Source organism: Erpetoichthys calabaricus, chromosome 5 (assembly GCF_900747795.2).
Source record: "Erpetoichthys calabaricus chromosome 5, fErpCal1.3, whole genome shotgun sequence".
NCBI lineage: Eukaryota > Metazoa > Chordata > Cladistia > Polypteriformes > Polypteridae > Erpetoichthys > Erpetoichthys calabaricus.
Genome location: NC_041398.2, coordinates 48,108,678 through 48,128,177, shown reverse-complemented (window position 1 = coordinate 48,128,177; position 19,500 = coordinate 48,108,678). Strand labels below are relative to the sequence as shown.

General features: G+C 39.9%; 1 protein-coding gene across 3 annotated transcripts in view; it reads left to right on the top strand.

The window, feature by feature from the left end:
* The window catches only part of adam19a (ADAM metallopeptidase domain 19a), a 684,192-nt gene that overhangs the window by 491,398 nt on the left and 173,294 nt on the right, over window positions 1–19,500 (top strand). The gene's annotated exons all lie outside the window — the stretch shown is intronic.

Sequence of the window (19,500 nt, the reverse complement as noted above, 5' to 3'; positions counted from 1 at the left end):
CTGTATGTGATGGCTGGCTTGTTGATAAGGTGATTGGCTGAACCCGCAGTTTATCATATGGGCTATGCGATTCATTATAACAGCATGTGCCAGGTGATAGTGGATACCCGCTGAGACGCTGGCGCCTTAAGCCTTTCCCCAGCCTGCCATTTCAAGGCCAAGCTGAGTGCAGGTGATGGTGTCTCAATGCGCCAAGTGGGAGGCTGCTCTGCCAGCCAATGAAGAGCTGCAGAATTGTGATTACATATGCATGAGGTTGATTAGCATATAGTTGTTTTAAGGTGGGCAACCGGGAAGGGTTCAAGTCACATTTATGTACACACATTTATAAGATGATTGCGATTTATAAAAGTAAATTGCATAGAAACTTGTGTATGTCAGGTTTTATGAATTAGATTTTTTTGCAATATACTTTTTCCTGTTTGTTTTTTTGCCATACGCATTCGAATCCATGCAAAGTTTTAGAAATGAGACCCCAGGACCCTACGCTCTACACCACTTAAAACACAGAAGAAAAAAACTTATATGGTAAGGCATAGAGTATGTAGCATGAGTACAAAAAATATATCAAACAGAAGTACAAGTAGAATCAAGGGTACCGTACAGATCAGACTGTTGGGCGTGGAAATGCCAAGCTATCAAGAATCTTTTTTAAATAAAAAGTACCGAAGTGCACAAGTGGTAGTGGTGCGATGAACAGATACATTACATTTTCAAAGCAGAAACCAACCCTGGATTGATGCCAGCGCATGCCAAGGCCCAGTCACACGCACACATGCAGTTTGGAATCACTAACTCATGTAACACACACGTTTTTGGGATCTGTGAGGAAAACTGGATAGACGCATCTTTCCCTCTTATGATAATGTTCAAGAGATTTTTGGCCCACACTTAAAGTTGTGCACAACTTTATCATTTATAATAAATTTAGAAAGATCTGTTGAATTTTGTTTTCATCCTCACATTAGTGTTTTTTGTGTTGAAGAATGGCAAAGATTTCTATTTAAAATTTGAAGGTTCTGTGTTACAACACATAAAACATGAAAAAGGCTAAGGAGAGCGAATATTTTCTATTGTCAGAATACATCTGATTGTCCGTCTCAGCCATGGCAAGTCTCATAAGTGCCTGTGTTCATTTTGTGTACTTTAGTAATCAGAGGGCATTTCCTTTTCACGGCAAACTTTTTGCTTAATTAGATAGCATCTTTGTGCTCTCAGCATGTCATCTCAAATACTGACAGGCATAAGCCTTACTTTTCTAGGAGATATTCCAGACCTATACAAAAGAAATGATTAGCTTTCTCCTGAAACTGTTCATTGTTCTCTAATTTGTCTTTTAAAAGTGGCCACTTGATGGTAAGTAGACAAAGGCAGATGTCTCAGGATTTAAAGAACTTCTGTGGGATTCATTATTCCACCTGTTGTATTTAATATACTCATTGTTAGCTGAGAGCCTAAAATCTATTTTAAAGCCATTGGAGGCCATGTCTAAACAGAAGATGTAACTTAAGTAGAAGACAAAAAAACCGCAGTTTCTATTGGTCAATAACTACATCATCTTGCATTTGTCACTGCTGTAAGCTAATATTCTACCATACCATAATTTTACATTCGTTTGATTTTACATTCGTTAGATCAAAAACATGCCGTCTAATTGCAAAAGAGGGCCAGTTAATATTCATAATTAGCTGAATGAAATGGAAACCAGCAGCCATGGAAGTACATCAAGGCCAACACTGCCAGCCTTTATAGCACAGTCTCAGATTTCAGCAAGATGCCTAAAATAAACCAAAGCACAGGAGGAATATCAGTGTGGGCATTTTCAGTTGTAAATGCCACAGAGGTTTGATGGGCATCCTGACCAGAGAAGGGGATGGTTCCTTAAACAGATGGGAGGCTCTGAGCAGACAGATTGGCATCCCGACCAATAGAAAGGAAGGAGCCAGGCCCGGAAGTGATGGCTGGAGTGGATGGACGGACAGACCACCAGAAGACACTGCAGGGGATGTGTTATTCCACCAGAACGCTAGATGGCAGCAGCCCTCCGTATCGGTGCCCATGTGGGAAACAGCAGGGAATGCTGGGAGATGTAGTCCGGCAAAACAGCCCTGCTGGGGATCATGGGTGCCACAAGGGGGCACTGCACGGAGACAAGCTCCCTAATAAGTGGGACTTCCGTAAGACCCAGAAGTACTTCCATCGGACAATCGCTCTGGAACTGGAAGTACTCCTGGGTCCGTAATAAAAGGGACTGCACTCCCTTATCCTGGAAGGATGTACAGTCGAACAACACCCGACTGGAGGAGGGCAGTGCAGTGGTGAGAAGAATTGTGTTTTGTGGAAAGAGGCACCCTGTCTTTGATAGATAGATAGATAGATAGATAGATAGATAGATAGATAGATAGATAGATAGATAGATAGATACTTTATTAATCCCAGGGGGAAATTCACATACTCCAGCAGCAAAAAATATTAAATTAAAGAGTAATAAAAAAATGCAGGTAAAAAACAGACAATAACTTGAATAATGTTCAACGTTTACCCCTTCTGGTGGAATTGAAGAGTCGCATAGTTTGGGGGAGGAATGATCTTCTCAGTCTGTCAGTGGAGCAGGACAGTGACAGCAGTCTGTCGCTGAAACTGCTCCTCTGTCTGGAGATGACACTGTTTTATGGATGTAGTGGATTATCCATAATTGATAGTTTGTGCTTGAGTTGGTGAATAAACCATCCTTTATTTGAACCCAGGACTGTCTGTGTGAGTGTGTTTGGGGGTTTGGGCCCCATTGATAGATAGATAGATAGATAGATAGATAGATAGATACTCATTGATGCCCCTGGTTCCATCACACAGTGTTTGATTTTTTCAGACCACTGCCACAGATGACCTATTCAGGAAGCAAAGGGGGCAACTAATGTTGGACTATGTGGCTAGACGATTTCAGAGCTCACTCATGCACTCCATGCCAGCTTAGTTGTGTCATCAGCCTCATTCAATATGTTTGTAATGTTGGAAGAAGCGACAGACTGATTAAGCAACACATCCAGTGGGCTCTGCTGCCCAGATTTAAACTGGGGATTCATTCACTAACTGACAAAAACGTAAAGCTCTGAGCCACTTGGCTATTTCAAATATGGTATGAAATTAATTTAACTCTGAGCGGAACTTTAAAATGATAATCATTTGTATTATTTCAACCTGCTTAACGTTTAACTAATAACTCATTAACCGTAGTCACTTTATGCATCATTTACTTCAGTTTAGTTGTTTAAATTCACAGTGCATAAATAAAAAGAGACAAAATGTCTTAGTGTAATGTTTTTAAGTTTTATACAAAGGCATTTCTAGGGCTGACTGTATTTAGTGCAGTTAGAGACGCCCGTGTGAATGAAGTTCCAGTGGCCTGACCGGTATCCAGAAATAAACTAAGCTCATTTAATGATCTTCAAGTGGCAGCTACTTTTTCCAGCAGTGGCAGATACAGTTTTACCTTGTACCTTCTTGCATGGATTGGTTTGCAAATCAAAACGTCGACACTGGTGGTGTCGCTCATTAAGATGTACCACCCACGACGTGCCTAGAACTTTGTAGACCGCATTAGCTGAAATGTGAGCAGTGGTGACGTGCTGCCTGACGAGGGGACTGCACTACAGCAGTTGGCAGACAGCATGGAATACCCGGCTTTGTTCTGTGCTGGTGTTCTTAAAACTAAAGAGCACGGCCCACCAAGCCAGCTGACTCCAAGCCTCTTTTAGTGGGGGGTCAATTTATAGTATTTGGTGACTCTAAAGAATATGTTGCAGTCTTTTAAATAGGCTGTGCTAAATTTAGTACTTTTTACAAGCATTTTCCTGACGCTTGCTTTTCTCAATGTATGGTTAATACTTACTATGCCTCATAAATCAGTGACATAAAATATAAGTGTTTGTATGGATTGCAAATAAAAATTGAATTAAGTTAAGTCATATCACCAAACAGTATAATGAAACCCTGGAAATCATAATTGGCAATATGTCAAACACTGAAATGCATCTATTGATTTTCTAAATCAAATTTAAGAGGGGTGCGTGTTTGGGACTACGCTTTCAGGCTGAAGGAGGCGCTGCACCGACAAACTGCAGTTGGGGCTGATAAAGAACGAAACTGAAATCCCACATGCAGTTAGAAGGTGACTCGCTCTCCCTCCGCAGTGTTTGTGGGCCCCTTCTGCATATTAGTGACACAACCTGCAGCCGTTAAAGTTTATTTAGGTGTGTTTTGAATATTTTTTTTCTCCTTTTATTTTCTTGAATAAATTAAAAATTTGTATTCACCTTTTTTCATTGTGTCACGCTGCCATTGCAGTGGTTTCTAGGGAGGTGTTTGACATTTTTAAGTATATTCCAGTTGAATAAACAGGATGGTTTTAGGAGAATACTAGCTGTCACCCGCAGCTTCACCCACGTAGCTGTGAAACAGGACAAACTTTGTTTATTGATTTTTAAACAGGTATCGCTAGCAAAGCAAAGCCTGACGTCACGCTTCCCCATCCCCTCCACTCTCAGCGTCTCTCTCAGATTAGCATGAATAAATCGCTCCTGCACGTGAACTATGATACTTAATGCGATGAGAGAAGTCGCAAAATCAACTGGAATGTTTAAGTAAATTATAGAAAAAAAAACGAATCTAAATCCGTTAAGTAGTTTTCTCATGAAAAGTGGACAGACATGCAGAAAGACGTTGGATTTTATATACTGTATATAGAGACTGTAACCTTTGTTCTCATGGCTCATGACGAATAAATGTTGTGGTCAGAATTTAATACTAACTGCAATGAAATAAATAAATAGGATCCAGGCCTTTAATGACCTCTTGGGCACAGCCTTCAGCAGTGTGTCTGTCTGCAGAGAGAGTGTGAATCTTGTCGAGAGGTTTACTTACTTCGGCAGTAACGTTTGTGTCTCTGGTGACTCTTCCTACGAAGTAAGTAAACGGATTGGGAGAGCATGGGGGGGTCATGAGGTCGCTGGAAAGAGGTGTGTGGCACTCCCGATATGCAAAATGACGAAGGTCCAAGTCTTTAGAGTCCTTGTGCTTCCTGTCTTGCTATATGGTTGCGAGACATGGACGCTATCCAGTGACCTGAGACTAACACTGGTTACTACTTTGGTACTGTGTCTCTCCGGAAAAATCCTTGGGTACTGTTGGTTTGACTTTGTGTTGAATGAGTGGTTACTCATGGTGTCCAGAATGAGGCACATTACCTGCATTGTGAGGGAGCATCAGTTATGGCACTACGACCATGTGTCGTGATTCTCAGAGGGTGACCCGTCTGGTAAGATCATCGTTGTTGGGGACCCGAGTGGCTGGACCAGGCCAAGGGGTTGCCCACGTAACACCTGGCTGCAGCAGATAGAGGGTCATTTCCGGAGGGTGGGACTGGACCGCGTGTCTGCCTGAGGGGTTGCCAACCAGGATGCCGAGTTGTTTTGTTGTGTAGTGGGTGCGGCAATGCAGTGTACCAGTGCATGCTCCCCAACTTGACTTGACTTGACTTGCAATGAAAATGGAGAAGCTGACAAAATGCTACAAATTATGGAGTGAACACCTTAAAATTCCAAAAGAGTCTTTTTGCTAGGGTGGACACTTATACCGAGTTTGTACCACTGTGTAAGAATTCATGTAGTACCCAAGTTTATTAAATTGAGGAAGCCAATAAAAAGTAACTACTTTAGCTTTATTTACTGTTGATTATATTATTAATTTTATTTACACTGACGAGTTTACTAACTTAATGTCGTACCCCTTCATCTCTCCCTCCCCTTCTTAATTAAAGACACACAGATCTGTAAGAACAAGTACAGGAACATCACACAAGTCCTCACAAAAACGTTTTTAGCAAAGAATTCCTTTTCCCTATGATTTTTGGCTACCAAATCATTCCCTGATTCCTGCTAAGCAGCGAAAGTTATCTGTCCACCTCACGTTCGTGAAATTGACTTCCCCATTTTGCACATTTTCAGCCAGAGGGTGTTTCTGCGCTCCTCAGCTCCAGTGTTCTCCGAGCATCACTGGTAAGTAGGCGCCATCAAAAACAACAGTCGCTGAAGTGATCAACGTAACATTTTACAGGTACCTGGATCACTCTTTCATTCAGATATATTTTTCCTCAATAAACCTAGAATGTAAATCCTTGTTCTGCAATGTCTACTATATCAAAATGAAAACATAAAAATCTGAGACAGATTTTGTGGATTGGACGGTTTCTTGACTTGCAAGTTCAGTTTTTTCATGGGTAGCCACAAATTATGCGGGTTGCTTAACTTAAAGACATGTCAGATAGATACCTTGTCATTCTCTGTTGAGATTTCTCCCTCTCGGCAATGTTAATTTCATGTATTGATTTCAGTCGGCTCAATTAAACAAAAGGCTTTATCATCAGCTGCTTTGTTGTTGTAAAAGTACAGCTTACTGAAGAGTCTGTTGTTGGAGATGCATCATGAAATAAACAGCTATTTCAGGACATTTGCTGCTTCTTTAAAACAAAATAATTATACCTTGACACTTGACACTCAGATAGATAGATAGATAGATAGATAGATAGATAGATACTGAGTAAGTAAGTACTTTATTCATCCCCAAGTGAGAACTCTCTACTTTGGCTCTCCTGAAATTAAGTCTAATAACAATAATAAAAGCACTGAACATTTTATACTAACCCCTTTCTGGTTATGTGTGTCCTCATTTGCCCGACTCATCTCGAATTACGACTTACTGACGGCTTCGGGTTCAAGCAGCTCCTAGAAGCAACCAGGGAAAGTGGAGCCGACCCGGACCATCACAGGAGTTTGAAACGCTGTTCTTGTGTTTTGATGAGATTCCCTCTACATTTACCCAGTATGGGTCCTGCACTGGACTGGAAAGGAAAGGCTCAGACCCTCCAAACCCTAAATTGGATCAAGCATGTTTGAGAACGTCAGTTTATGTTATATTTTTCTCATGCATTGCTGTAAATGTTTATGGAGATTCTCTGGATATTTCAGGATCATGTCATGACAAAAGAGAAAAATCTTCATTTAATCAACAAACTGAAAATGAAATGCTTTATTCACACGCAGGCTGCTAGTGCATACTAACACTCTTCAGGACGTCACCAACACAGCAACCTAAAAGACTGCCATTTGAGTATCTCACCTCTTCGCAGTTTCCTAATCCTGTTTATTTTGAGTGCACCATTGGGGTGTGTGGGGTAAGAATGATGTGGCTGAAACACATTCGACTATATGAAAATGATATTCTGTGAATAAAAGACTAAGATAAAACAACAAGTAATGTAACATTATATAATGAGGAAAGGATTAGGCGCATTGTGCTGTCTATACATCAGGGGTCCTCTGACTACCTTATAATGTACATCAGGGGTAGGCAACGTCGGTCCTGGTGAGCCGCAGTATGTGCAGGTTTTTGTTCCAACCCAGTTCCTTAACGAGAACTCAATTATTGCTGATGAAGCACATATTGCTTAAGTGACATTTTAATGCTTCATTTTAGTGGTCTCGCTTGTTAAGGTTCTCCAACCTTAATTGCTTATTTCAATCTTAAACTGCTGCATTCAGTGTTTTAATTGCTCCTTATTAGCAATAAGATGTAAAACAGGGGAAGGCAATGTCGGTCCTGGTGAGCCGCAGTGGCTACAGGTTTTCATTCAACCCAATTGCTTAATTAGAAACCAATCATTGCCAATCTCAGACCTTATTTAATTTTATGGCTTGTTAGTCTGTGCAATGTAAGGCTTTTATATCGTAGATTTTTTTCCTTTCCAAGGATATCATCCAAATGATTTGAAGCCTAAAACAGATCATTTTCAGTCTGTCACATTTTTCTATTAAGTGTTTCATTAAATCAAACCGTGCATGATGAACACACACAGATGTAATTGGAAAAAAGCTAGCTGGAGAACTGCTGGCTGCTTTGTCTTTTACATCTTATTGCTAATAAGGAGCAATTAAAACACTGAATGCAGCAGTTTAAGATTGAAATAAGCAATTAAGGTTGGAGAACCTTAACAAGCGAGACCACTAAAATGAAGCATTAAAATGTCACTTAAGCAATACAGTGGTGTGAAAAACTATTTGCCCCCTTCCTGATTTCTTATTCTTTTGCATGTTTGTCACACAAAATGTTTCTGATCATCAAACACATTTAACCATTAGTCAAATATAACACAAGTAAACACAAAATGCAGTTTGTAAATGGTGGTTTTTATTATTTAGGGAGAAAAAAAATCCAAACCTACATGGCCCTGTGTGAAAAAGTAATTGCCCCCTGAACCTAATAACTGGTTGGGCCACCCTTAGCAGCAATAACTGCAATCAAGCGTTTGCGATAACTTGCAATGAGTCTTTTACAGCGCTCTGGAGGAATTTTGGCCCACTCATCTTTGCAAAATTGTTGTAATTCAGCTTTATTTGAGGGTTTTCTAGCATGAACCGCCTTTTTAAGGTCATGCCATAGCATCTCAATTGGATTCAGGTCAGGACTTTGACTAGGCCACTCCAAAGTCTTCATTTTGTTTTTCTTCAGCCATTCAGAGGTGGATTTGCTGGTGTGTTTTGGGTCATTGTCCTGTTGCAGCACCCAAGATCGCTTCAGCTTGAGTTGACGAACAGATGGCCGGACATTCTCCTTCAGGATTTTTTGGTAGACAGTAGAATTCATGGTTCCATCTATCACAGCAAGCCTTCCAGGTCCTGAAGCAGCAAAACAACCCCAGACCATCACACTACCACCACCATATTTTACTGTTGGTATGATGTTCTTTTTCTGAAATGCTGTGTTCCTTTTACGCCAGATGTAACGGGACATTTGCCTTCCAAAAAGTTCAACTTTTGACTCATCAGTCCACAAGGTATTTTCCCAAAAGTCTTGGCAATCATTGAGATGTTTCTTAGCAAAATTGAGACAAGCCCTAATGTTCTTTTTGCTTAACAGTGGTTTGCGTCTTGGAAATCTGCCATGCAGGCCGTTTTTGCCCAGTCTCTTTCTTATGGTGGAGTCGTGAACACTGACCTTAATTGAGGCAAGTGAGGCCTGCAGTTCTTTAGACGTTGTCCTGGGGTCTTTTGTGACCTCTCGGATGAGTCGTCTCTGCACTCTTGAGGTAATTTTGGTCGGCTGGCCACTCCTGGGAAGGTTCACCACTGTTCCATGTTTTTGCCATTTGTGGATAATGGCTCTCACCGTGGTTCGCTGGAGTCCCAAAGCTTTAGAAATGGCTTTATAACCTTTACCAGACTGATAGATCTCAATTATTTCTGTTCTCATTTGTTCCTAAATTTCTTTGGATCTTGGCATGATGTCTAGCTTTTGAGGTGCTTTTGGTCTACTTCTCTGTGTCAGGCAGCTCCTATTTAAGTGATTTCTTGATTGAAACAGGTGTGGCAGTAATCAGGCCTGGGGGTGGCTACGGAAATTGAACTCAGGTGTGATACACCACAGTTAGGTTATTTTTTAACAAGGGGGCAATTACTTTTTCACACAGGGCCATGTAGGTTTGGATTTTTTTTTCTCCCTAAATAATAAAAACCATCATTTAAAAACTGCATTTTGTGTTTACTTGTGTTATATTTGACTAATGGTTAAATGTGTTTGATGATCAGAAACATTTTGTGTGACAAACATGCAAAAGAATAAGAAATCAGGAAGGGGGCAAATAGTTTTTCACACCACTGTATGTGCTTCATCAGCAATAATTGAGTTCTCGTTAAGGAACTGGGTTGGAACAAAAACCTGCACATACTGTGGCACTCCAGGACCGACGTTGCCTACCCCTGATGTACATAACCTCTTTGAAATTTAAAACAAAATCAGAAAGTCTACTTTCTGCAAGAAAATGTCAGTCAGAAGGAGGTGGAAGTTGGCAAAAGTGGGTGGGTGACGTTATTTGTGTACCAGTTGTACTCACAATCTAGATATTTTTTGGGAGAGTTACAGATGCGGCTGAAGTCAGAATATATTCCAATTAAAAGGTCGATTACTACTACTTTTGGAAGACAGCACTGGGGCAAAATGTCCAAATTCTCTAACCAGGCCGTTGGAAAATTCTTACAGATACCAGAAATCACCTCTTGTTTCTGTCCACATACAGTATATGCAATGCCTCCTCTTTCCTCTTCATCCAACTACTGTATGTCTCTATCACCAGACTTAATAGCTACCCTTTTGACAACACCCAGCTTTGTCTACATCCAAAAGAGTGTCTGTTTGGGTCATAAATCCCATAAATCACTGATAGAAATGCTCAAATTTGTCAAGTTGCATAACAGCAATTTGTGATGATTTATCATTGCAGACGCATCAAAGGTGGCAGTCTGAGTCTTGTACTGTTTCTGCTGGCTGCTAATCTCTTCTCCTGTATTTATAAACCATGGCACTCTTCTGAAGTGTGAGTCTTTTTTAGGACACAAGGAACAGTCCTGTCTCTTTTTCTCTTCACTCTGTACACCTCTGACTACAAAATTAAAATTTCAGCTGATTCTGCACTTATGGGGTGTATTGATAAGGAAGATGAGAGAGTATAGGAGTCAGGTGGAGAACGTTGTTTCTTGGTGCAAAGAGAATTGCCTTTATTTTAACATCAGCAAGACCAAGGAACTGCTTATTGACTTTCACTGCACCAAAGAACCTCAATGTCTGGTCACAATTCAAGGAGTGGATATAGAAGTGGTCCACTCCTCCAAGTATTTGGGGTCTACATTAATGACAGGTTGGACAGGTGTTTGAACACTGTGAAACTTTATTAGAAAGGGCAGAGCAGGCTCTTTTTCCTTAGAAGCCTGTGTTCCTTTAATATGGAAAGTGACATCCTTCACATCTTCTACAACTCTGTGATGGACAGTGCGATTTACTACACTGGGGTGTGCTGTGCTGGTAATATCACTTCAAGAGAGGCCCACCGAATGAACAAGATAATTAAAAGGACAAGCTCAGTTATAGGATGCATGCTGGACCCCTGGAGGTCGTAGCAAAGGAGAGAATTAAAACAAAACTGAGTGTCATTAGGAACAATGCTGCACATCCTCTCTCTGACACACTAATACTGAGGACTTTCAGCCAACAAATTGTGTCAAAAAAACGCTACTTGGGGTCCTTTATACCAACAGCAGTACGCCTGCATAATGCCTCACTGTGGCTGGTACTGCCAAGACAGAAATTTTCTTTCTTTATAGTCATTCTAGTGTGTGTTCAGACCATATATATATATATATATATATATATATATATATATATATATATATATATATATATATATATATATTTGATACAGTATCTGCCAAATAATACAAAGAGTGCACAACATGTGTTTCACCCTTATTGAGGCTCGTCATCCCCTTTGTATTATTTGGCAAATACCGTATCACATATCTCTGAGCTGCCTTCATAACTGAGGACATGGTGGATGTTTGTCGAGTGGCTAACCAACTACAAGTGTTACCTGGTCGGTACCTACCTAATAATCAGATTGAGATTCAGACTTAAAAAAAAAATATATATATATATATAATATATAAATATATGTGTGTGTGTGTGTGTGTTTAGCATCTATCTATCTATCTATCTATCTATCTATCTATCTATCTATCTATCTATCTATCTATCTATCTATCTATCTATCTATCTATCTATCTATCTATCTATCTATCTATCTATCTATCTATCTATCTATCTATCTATCTATCTATTTAAATAGCTTCTGTAAGAAGCCATATTTTCCTCGGGGACAAATAAATTTCCATATATCTATCTACCTATCTAAGAATATATTTAGGAACTCACATCATTTTCCAAAGTGGGGCTCCCCAGCCCTACTCATCTTGCAAATGTTAAAATGATTACATGTTACTCTGTTCATTAGTTCAGCCATTGTGATGCCTACTTTAGGGAGAGTTGGCTGATTGTCAGCATATGGCTATGTAGTCAGTCAATCTAAATCAGTTAAAGGTGATAAATAAATGTGTACAAATGAATACACTAAGGCTCCCAACCTTACAAATTGAGTTAGAGTTACCCATAATACATTAAATTTAGATTTTTGAAAGTCAAAGATTAATTTACATTGACATTAACCTTCCTGTTGTAACAGCTTTACTGAGGGTATGTAATTCTAATTGGTGTTTATGGTAGTTAACCTAACAGGGCATGAAAGGAAAATAAAAATGATACCCAACAATCATAAGTGACAGAAAAATAATGGAAGATGGAAAAAAATGAGTTCTAGTTTGAACACAGAAAATAAGTTGCCCTAAATGTGGAAAACAAATGATGGCATGGTGGCATAGTGGGTAGGGTTGTCACTTCACAGCAGTTGAACTCCACAGTAGGTTTCATTTTAAACAAAAGTGCTTTCTTTGTTTTATTTCAGTATTCCTCCATTTCTGGGCATAACTCCATTGCCAGCTCTCAATCCAAACACATACTCGTATAGTCATACTTCTTAATTCCAAATTTTTACTTTCTTTACAGCATGCACCTGGGCTGTATGTATGAACCACCATCAATGCGGCCATGTACCACCTAGAGCTAAACTGGCGCCTGGCTCCCTGTGGCCCTCCCTTATTTAGAGAAGCACGCACATAAATTAAAGAATCTTAAAAATAACTCCCAACTTTTTTCTACTAAACAAGTAGTGGCCTGGGCACATTACGCTTTTTCTACTGATTTGCTTTGCTGAATCGTTTGCAGTGATTAATGAGTTATTTATGCACTTAAATCAGCAATCAGATTCTTTGTCAACTTTAATTTAACCAAAGTCTAATGAGAGTAAACATAGCTAAAATAAAGAAAATCACACCACACACATTCTCCTAATGAGTCAGGAATGTTTAATTAAAAGAATTTCCAAATTCTAAATCACAGCCTGGAATTACTTGTCATCTCATATTGGTGGGGGTGGCGAGTGTGTTAAGAAGTACTGCTGGTGGATCAAAAACTTTTCCCCATTACACTTTCATGGTGTGTTATTTTTACTCGTTTTTAAGCCCTTACGTATCAAGTTTGTTATTCTTCTCTTTGTTCGTGGAGCATGTTTATTTTTTTTTTGAGCTCCTGTTTCTTTGCTTTGCTTGCGTCTGTTCCGCATTTCCCTCCACAATAAAACACAATCCCTATTGCTTAAATCTGTCGGCTTTCTGCAGAACACTAATGGTGTATCTAGAGACCAGGATGACGCCTGTGATGCTGCCGAATTATCTACAGGATGATTGGCACTGTTTGGAATCGCTCAACTTAGTGATATAGTGAGCAGCCATTTTCATTCTGGCTGCAGCTCCAATGCCAAGCTTCATTTATTCTTTACAACTGCACAACATCAAAGGCTGATTTTAGCTAAGCTAGTCAAACTTTCATTTCAGCTTTAACCATTTGGTGTCTTGACAATTGCATTAAGCCTCTGTCTTTGCATCCAAACATTTGTTGTTTTAGTAGAATTGCCTTTAACTTAGTGTTCTCAAAACATTAATTATGCTCTTTAACCACTTCAGCGTGCACTATCAGCACCAATCTTGTGGAACTATTTCCATGTTAAATAGAAAAGAAGAAGGTTCTTAACGAGATGGCCACTCAGTCCACCTACGCGTAGTTACAGGGAGACGTGCTCTCCCACACAAGCAGTCTACAGTTCAAGAAAGTGTACTTTTATGTTGCAAAAAATAGACAAAAGGATAAAAGAAAAAAATTTGGCATTCAAGTTCAAAAGCAATATTTCTTAAAATGAGAAATGTTGACTGGTGTGAGGCCGAGTCTTTTCTAGCCATATGAACCAATCTGCCAAAGTCAGGTCCGCATGGTCAGTTAGGGGCTCTGTTTTTATCCTTGGGGTGAACGTTCTTCATTTCTTCACTTTTCTGATTTGCACCCCGTTTGTAAAGCTGACATTTCTTTCCACACCCTTACAGTTAAAAATAGCAGGATTTTTAACACAGACACACACTGGTCTGTCTGTACGTGTGTAAATGCCTTTCTTCAAGAGGAAGCTAGAAGGAACAAGAATTTGTCCTAACACAAATCAGTCTTTTTACTGAGAGAAGGTTTGATTGTATTACATTAAAGTACTTCTGCTAGATCTCCCCTCTTCCTTTGACATGGTCAACCACCAGATCCTTCTTGCTGCCCCCTCTGGCCTTGCTATCACTATAACTGTCCTCAGGTAGTGTGAGTCCTACCTCTTGGACTGATACTGCAGTGTTTCCTGGAATCAGGTAAGCATGGAGGTGCCCCAATGATCGATACAGCGCCCTCCCCTATTCTCCATGTAAATCTCATTACTGTCCTATAATTCAGTCCTATGCTGATGATATCCAATTGTATCTGTCGTTCTCTCTGCAGGACAACATGGTATCAGCTACAACCTCTACATATTTCACTGATAATTGACTTGACAAAGACGGACCTTCTTGTTATACCAGCTTGCCCATCTGCTCAGCACCCCATCTCTGATCAGCTTGGTTCATCATCACCAACACTCACCAAGTCGGTACACAATCGATGACCAGCTGTCCTTCAGGGACCATGTTGCTACAGTCACTCTGTCTTTCAGATTCAGTTCAGATCTGACCATATCTAACAGAGTATGTAGCACAACTCCTGGTCCAAGCTTTGGTCTTGTCATATCCCGACTACTGCAACTCTCTGCTGGCAGGTGTGTCACCAAACCACTGCAGATGATTCAAAATGCAGTGGCTTTAGAAAAGTGTATTCTTAAAATTGGTAATCTACACATACTACAAAAGTATTATATAAGCACATGAGAAAGTAAGTTTTGTATTTCACTAAGAATTAAAAATTGAAGATTTCGGATTAAAAAGGCTCATGCCTGTATATTCTTTTATTATCTTGTATAAGATAAACCTGGGTTCACTTCCCGGGTCCTCCCTGCATGGAGTTTGCATGTTCTCCCCGTGTCTGCGTGGGTTTCCTCTGGGCGCTCCGGTTTCCTCCCACAGCCCAAAGACATGCAGGTTAGGTGCATTGGCGATCCTAAATTGTCCCTAGAGTGTGCTTGGTGTGTGGGTGTGCAACCTGCCTGGGGTTTGTGTCCTGTGTTGGCTGGGATTGGCTCCTGCAGACCCCCATGACCCTGTAGTTAGGATATAACGGGCTGGATAATGGATGGATGTATAAGATGGAAACCAACAATATCTCAGAAGCCAAAGGTCAGACATGTGAGAGAGTTGGAAAAGGATGGGCCCCTTCTTTTAGAGAGGGAATGTGAACATTCCTCCTATAAACGTTAACATTATACAAAGATATTGACTGTCTGTATACCTGCATTTTTATCACTCTTTAATTTAATATTGTCTTTATCAGTATGCTGCTGCTGGAGTATGTGAATTTCCCCTTGGGATTAATAAAGTATCTATCTATCTATCTATCTATCTATCTATCTATCTATCTATCTATCTATCTATCTATCTATCTATCTATCTATCTATCTATCTATCTATCTATCTATCTATCTATCTATCTATCTATCTATCTATCTATCTATCAATATTGGTGGTGACTGCTGAGCTAGTAGGGAGTAAGAATAGGCCTTGTCAAACAGAGATGATGGACAGAGCGGGGTTTGACACCCACTCAGCTGACAAATCAATTAGGGGCAGGATTAGGGTAGAGGAATATTTGGAATCAGATGAGGATGAATAATGGCTTGCATGATAAGAACTAATAAATAATAATAATATTTAATAAATGTAAGGGCTGCCCATTTCTGGGCGCTCATTCCAGTGGAAGTGAGTCTGTGTGTGCACCGTACAATAAATCTGCTGCCTTTCCTGAGACTCTGAGTGCCGTCTCTGGGGCTGAGGGTGCCTATGTCAGCCTGCTTCAACGTGGCATGTCGGTGTTCAGTCTGCTAAGGTTGGCACATGTCATTCCTCTCCCTGTAATAGCACATATTAAGTTCAAATAATTGATGCTTGCCTATCGAGTAGTCAGTTTATCAGCATCTATATATATATATATATGGAGACACTTGTGAGGTCTTTTGCATCATCTCAAACACTCAGGCCTGCTGTTGAACGGCGACTGCCGATGCCACCTCTACATGGTATTAAATCTCAGTCCAGACTCTTTCCATGTGTAGATAGATAGATAGATAGGTATGAATCTAATCCCATCTCTGTCAGCTTGTCCCTAAGGAGCAGAGGTTGGATTGTGTTGAAGGCGCTAGAGAAGTCTAGAAACATAATTCTTATAGCACCACTGCCTCTGTCCAAGTGAGAGAGGGAAATTCTGACTCCATCAATGTGTTTAAGAAGCATTTGAAGACTCTCTTATTCAGTGAATTTCTGTCTAACTCAAATTAACTATTAAATTTAAATTATGAATTGATTGTATTTTTGTTCTGTGCTCTTCACTTGTGATGGTCAGTTTGGTATCATTGTCCTTTAACACTCATTTCCAAACAGTATTCCAGACTGACGTTTATTGATTAACTTAACATAAAAATGTAACATTTTTCTGATACATCACTTCCAAAACCAACGAACTGACATGGTCAGTTTTTTTTTATGGCCCATGCCAAGATGTATAGAGATGTATAGATGACGTCATCCCCTGGTGATTTGCTTGATGGACTGGAAAGTGCTGCTTTAGTGACAGAGGATTCTTTAAATGATCAAAGACACATGCTAAAAAAGATGGCACAGAGTAATGTAGATCAGGTTGTATATAAGGATCTTGGGAAATATTTCCAGAATGTGGTTAACAGTTTAAACAGTAAAGATGTTTGATTTAGTTATAATTTGCATGAGACACTTTTGAAACACTGATTCAATAGCGTAACTTGCCAGCTAGCCAAGTACTAAGGGGGCTGCGCCAGAGCACATGTGCTTCAAACTAGTACCTAATAGATGATTGGAGGAAGGTGAATAATGGGGGCTGCTTGGCATGCCATCCCCATGCCTCAGCAGGTATACTGTGAGCAAAGTGAATCCTGACTGATTAGTGGGTGCATTTGGGGTGCCAAGTGGTACAAGGATGACCCCTGATGAAAGGGCAAGAACAGATTACACGTGTCCTACAGTTTTTATTTGTCCTGTAGTCCTAACAGAGGGAGTGGGATGGATTGTGATGAGGGGTGCACAAGAAGAAACTAAAAGTGCTCTCAGGTTTACATGTAAAATCCAGTGTGTTTTCTTCTTTAGTACAGTGCTTGTCATAAGGTGTGAATCAGAAACAACATTCTCACTTGCTCTGTCCCGGCTAATTCCAAATTTGACTTTATATATTTTCTGAATCCACATATTTTATTACAGGCTCGCAGGAGCTAGTCCTATCCTAACTGCATTGGGCAAAAGGTAGGAAACAACCCTGGACAGACTGACAGTCCTTTATAGAGCATACGGTGTCCTTGAGTGTTTAGAAAGGCGCCTACAAATAAATAAAATGTATTATTATTAATATAGTAAGGAGACTGTGGAAGGTTGTGGGTTCGCTTCCCGGTTCCTCCCTATGTGGATAGTGCTTTGATTACTGAGAAAAGCGCTATATAAATGTAATGAATTATTATTATTATTATTATTACTTGGCGAGTTAAGAGATACAGTACTCATTAGCCTAACAGCACTTTTTTAGAATGTGAAGGAAGATGAAGAACCCTGGAGAAAATCCATATGAACACAGGAAGAACACGCAAACTCCACACAGCCAGTGAAAAGGCTGCAAAACAAGTTCAGGTCCATGGACCTATAAGATAGCAGCACTAATCACTTTGGTACTGTACCATTCTCTTTTGATCAATTAGATAGTGTTGCATTATCAAATTGAATATCTGACTGAATAAAAAGGTGAGAAGTTTATGACCAGGATGTCAGGAATCCTTTAGAACTGCACATCTTTTACCACAACTAGCGTTTGTTGGAGATCCATACAAGTAATAACACGTTATTACAGATCCTATGTTTTATTGAAAATATCACAACCTGTTATGTCATCATAGCGCAGACAACACCACCTTCCTTTTTTATCCCTAGCTGTCCCCTTTGTATAGTCTGTTCACAAAAGGAGAGGATGAACAACTGTTAAGGTGTGATAAGAAACAGACCGAGGCATCGTGCATAAAAAGTGCGTATACACAAAAATGTTGTGTATGCCCATTTCCACACTCACGTCGAGATGTATAAAATCTGAACTTGGTGTAATGTCACGCACATTTTCACAGCAGCCACGCATACACATATTTCTGCTTAGTTTTGTAAATGGGCAGCACCCAGTGTCAAAGCAGTGCTGCTGTTTCTGTGTGGTTAACCCTTTCTTTTTTAGATTTGCATCCATGGCTTTATCAAATACACAGATAATAATTGCATATTATTTACAAATGTAATTCACTTGATTGTAATCAATCTGTAATAATACAAAGGTGCATGGAATGGCCACACTATTTCAACTACTATGGCTGCTTTAGTGGTGTTAGAAGACATCACAAATGGAAGAATTACAAGAGCGCGCATATTTATAGATCATACTGATTTCTTGTCCCATGATGATGCGTGGCTTCTAAGTCAGTTTAGGTTTCCAAGAGCTATCCTCTTGAAGCTGTGTACTGAACTGGTGCCAGCTTTACAAAGGCAGACTTTGAGGGATTGTACTCTACCTGCTTCTTTGCAAGTTCTGTCCACGGTTTTTAGCCACAGGAGCTTTTCAACGTGAACTTGCTGACTGATCAGATATTTCTGTCATCACTGAGTCACGCCGTGCCGGCTGTATGGGATGGTATTATCCACTTATCATCCAGATATATAAGAATTCCTTATACTGTGGTTGAATGGGCAAACATCAAAGTGCAATTCGCAGGAACATCTGTTTTTCCAAATGTACTCAGAGTGATTGACTGCACCCACATTGCTATAAAGGTGTCTTTAGAGAATGAATTTGCTTATGTATATAGAAAGCATTTCCACTCTATTAATGTGAAAATTATCTGTGGTGCGAAAATGCGTCTCATGTTGTGACGAGATATATGTGTTTTGCTAATAATTGCAGCAGCTCGCTGCTCAAATGGTGTGAGCCCCGGAATTCCACTACCTCCTCCAGGGGTGTTGACACTCAGATGGTGGGCAGTGACTTGCCTTGTGTGAATTTCCCCTTGGGATTAATAAAGTATCTATCTATCTATCTATCTATCTATCTATCTATCTATCTATCTATCTATCTATCTATCTATCTATCTATCTATCTATCTATCTATCTATCTATCTATCTATCTATCTATCTATCTATCTATCTATCTATCTTTTCTCGTCGACTTTGATATCTGACCACTTCTTTTTTATTTTCGGGCATGGTGTGACTTTCTGAACATGAACTTTTGAGTACCTCTGCCATGCTGTGCCACTCCATCAATTTCCTTTTGTTGCTTATACCACTGCTTAACCCACCAAATAGTACGTTTTTTCTTGCCTCCACTTCACTGAGTAGGACCTCCATTTCAGATTCTCTGAAGTTCTTCTTTTTTCCATGTGC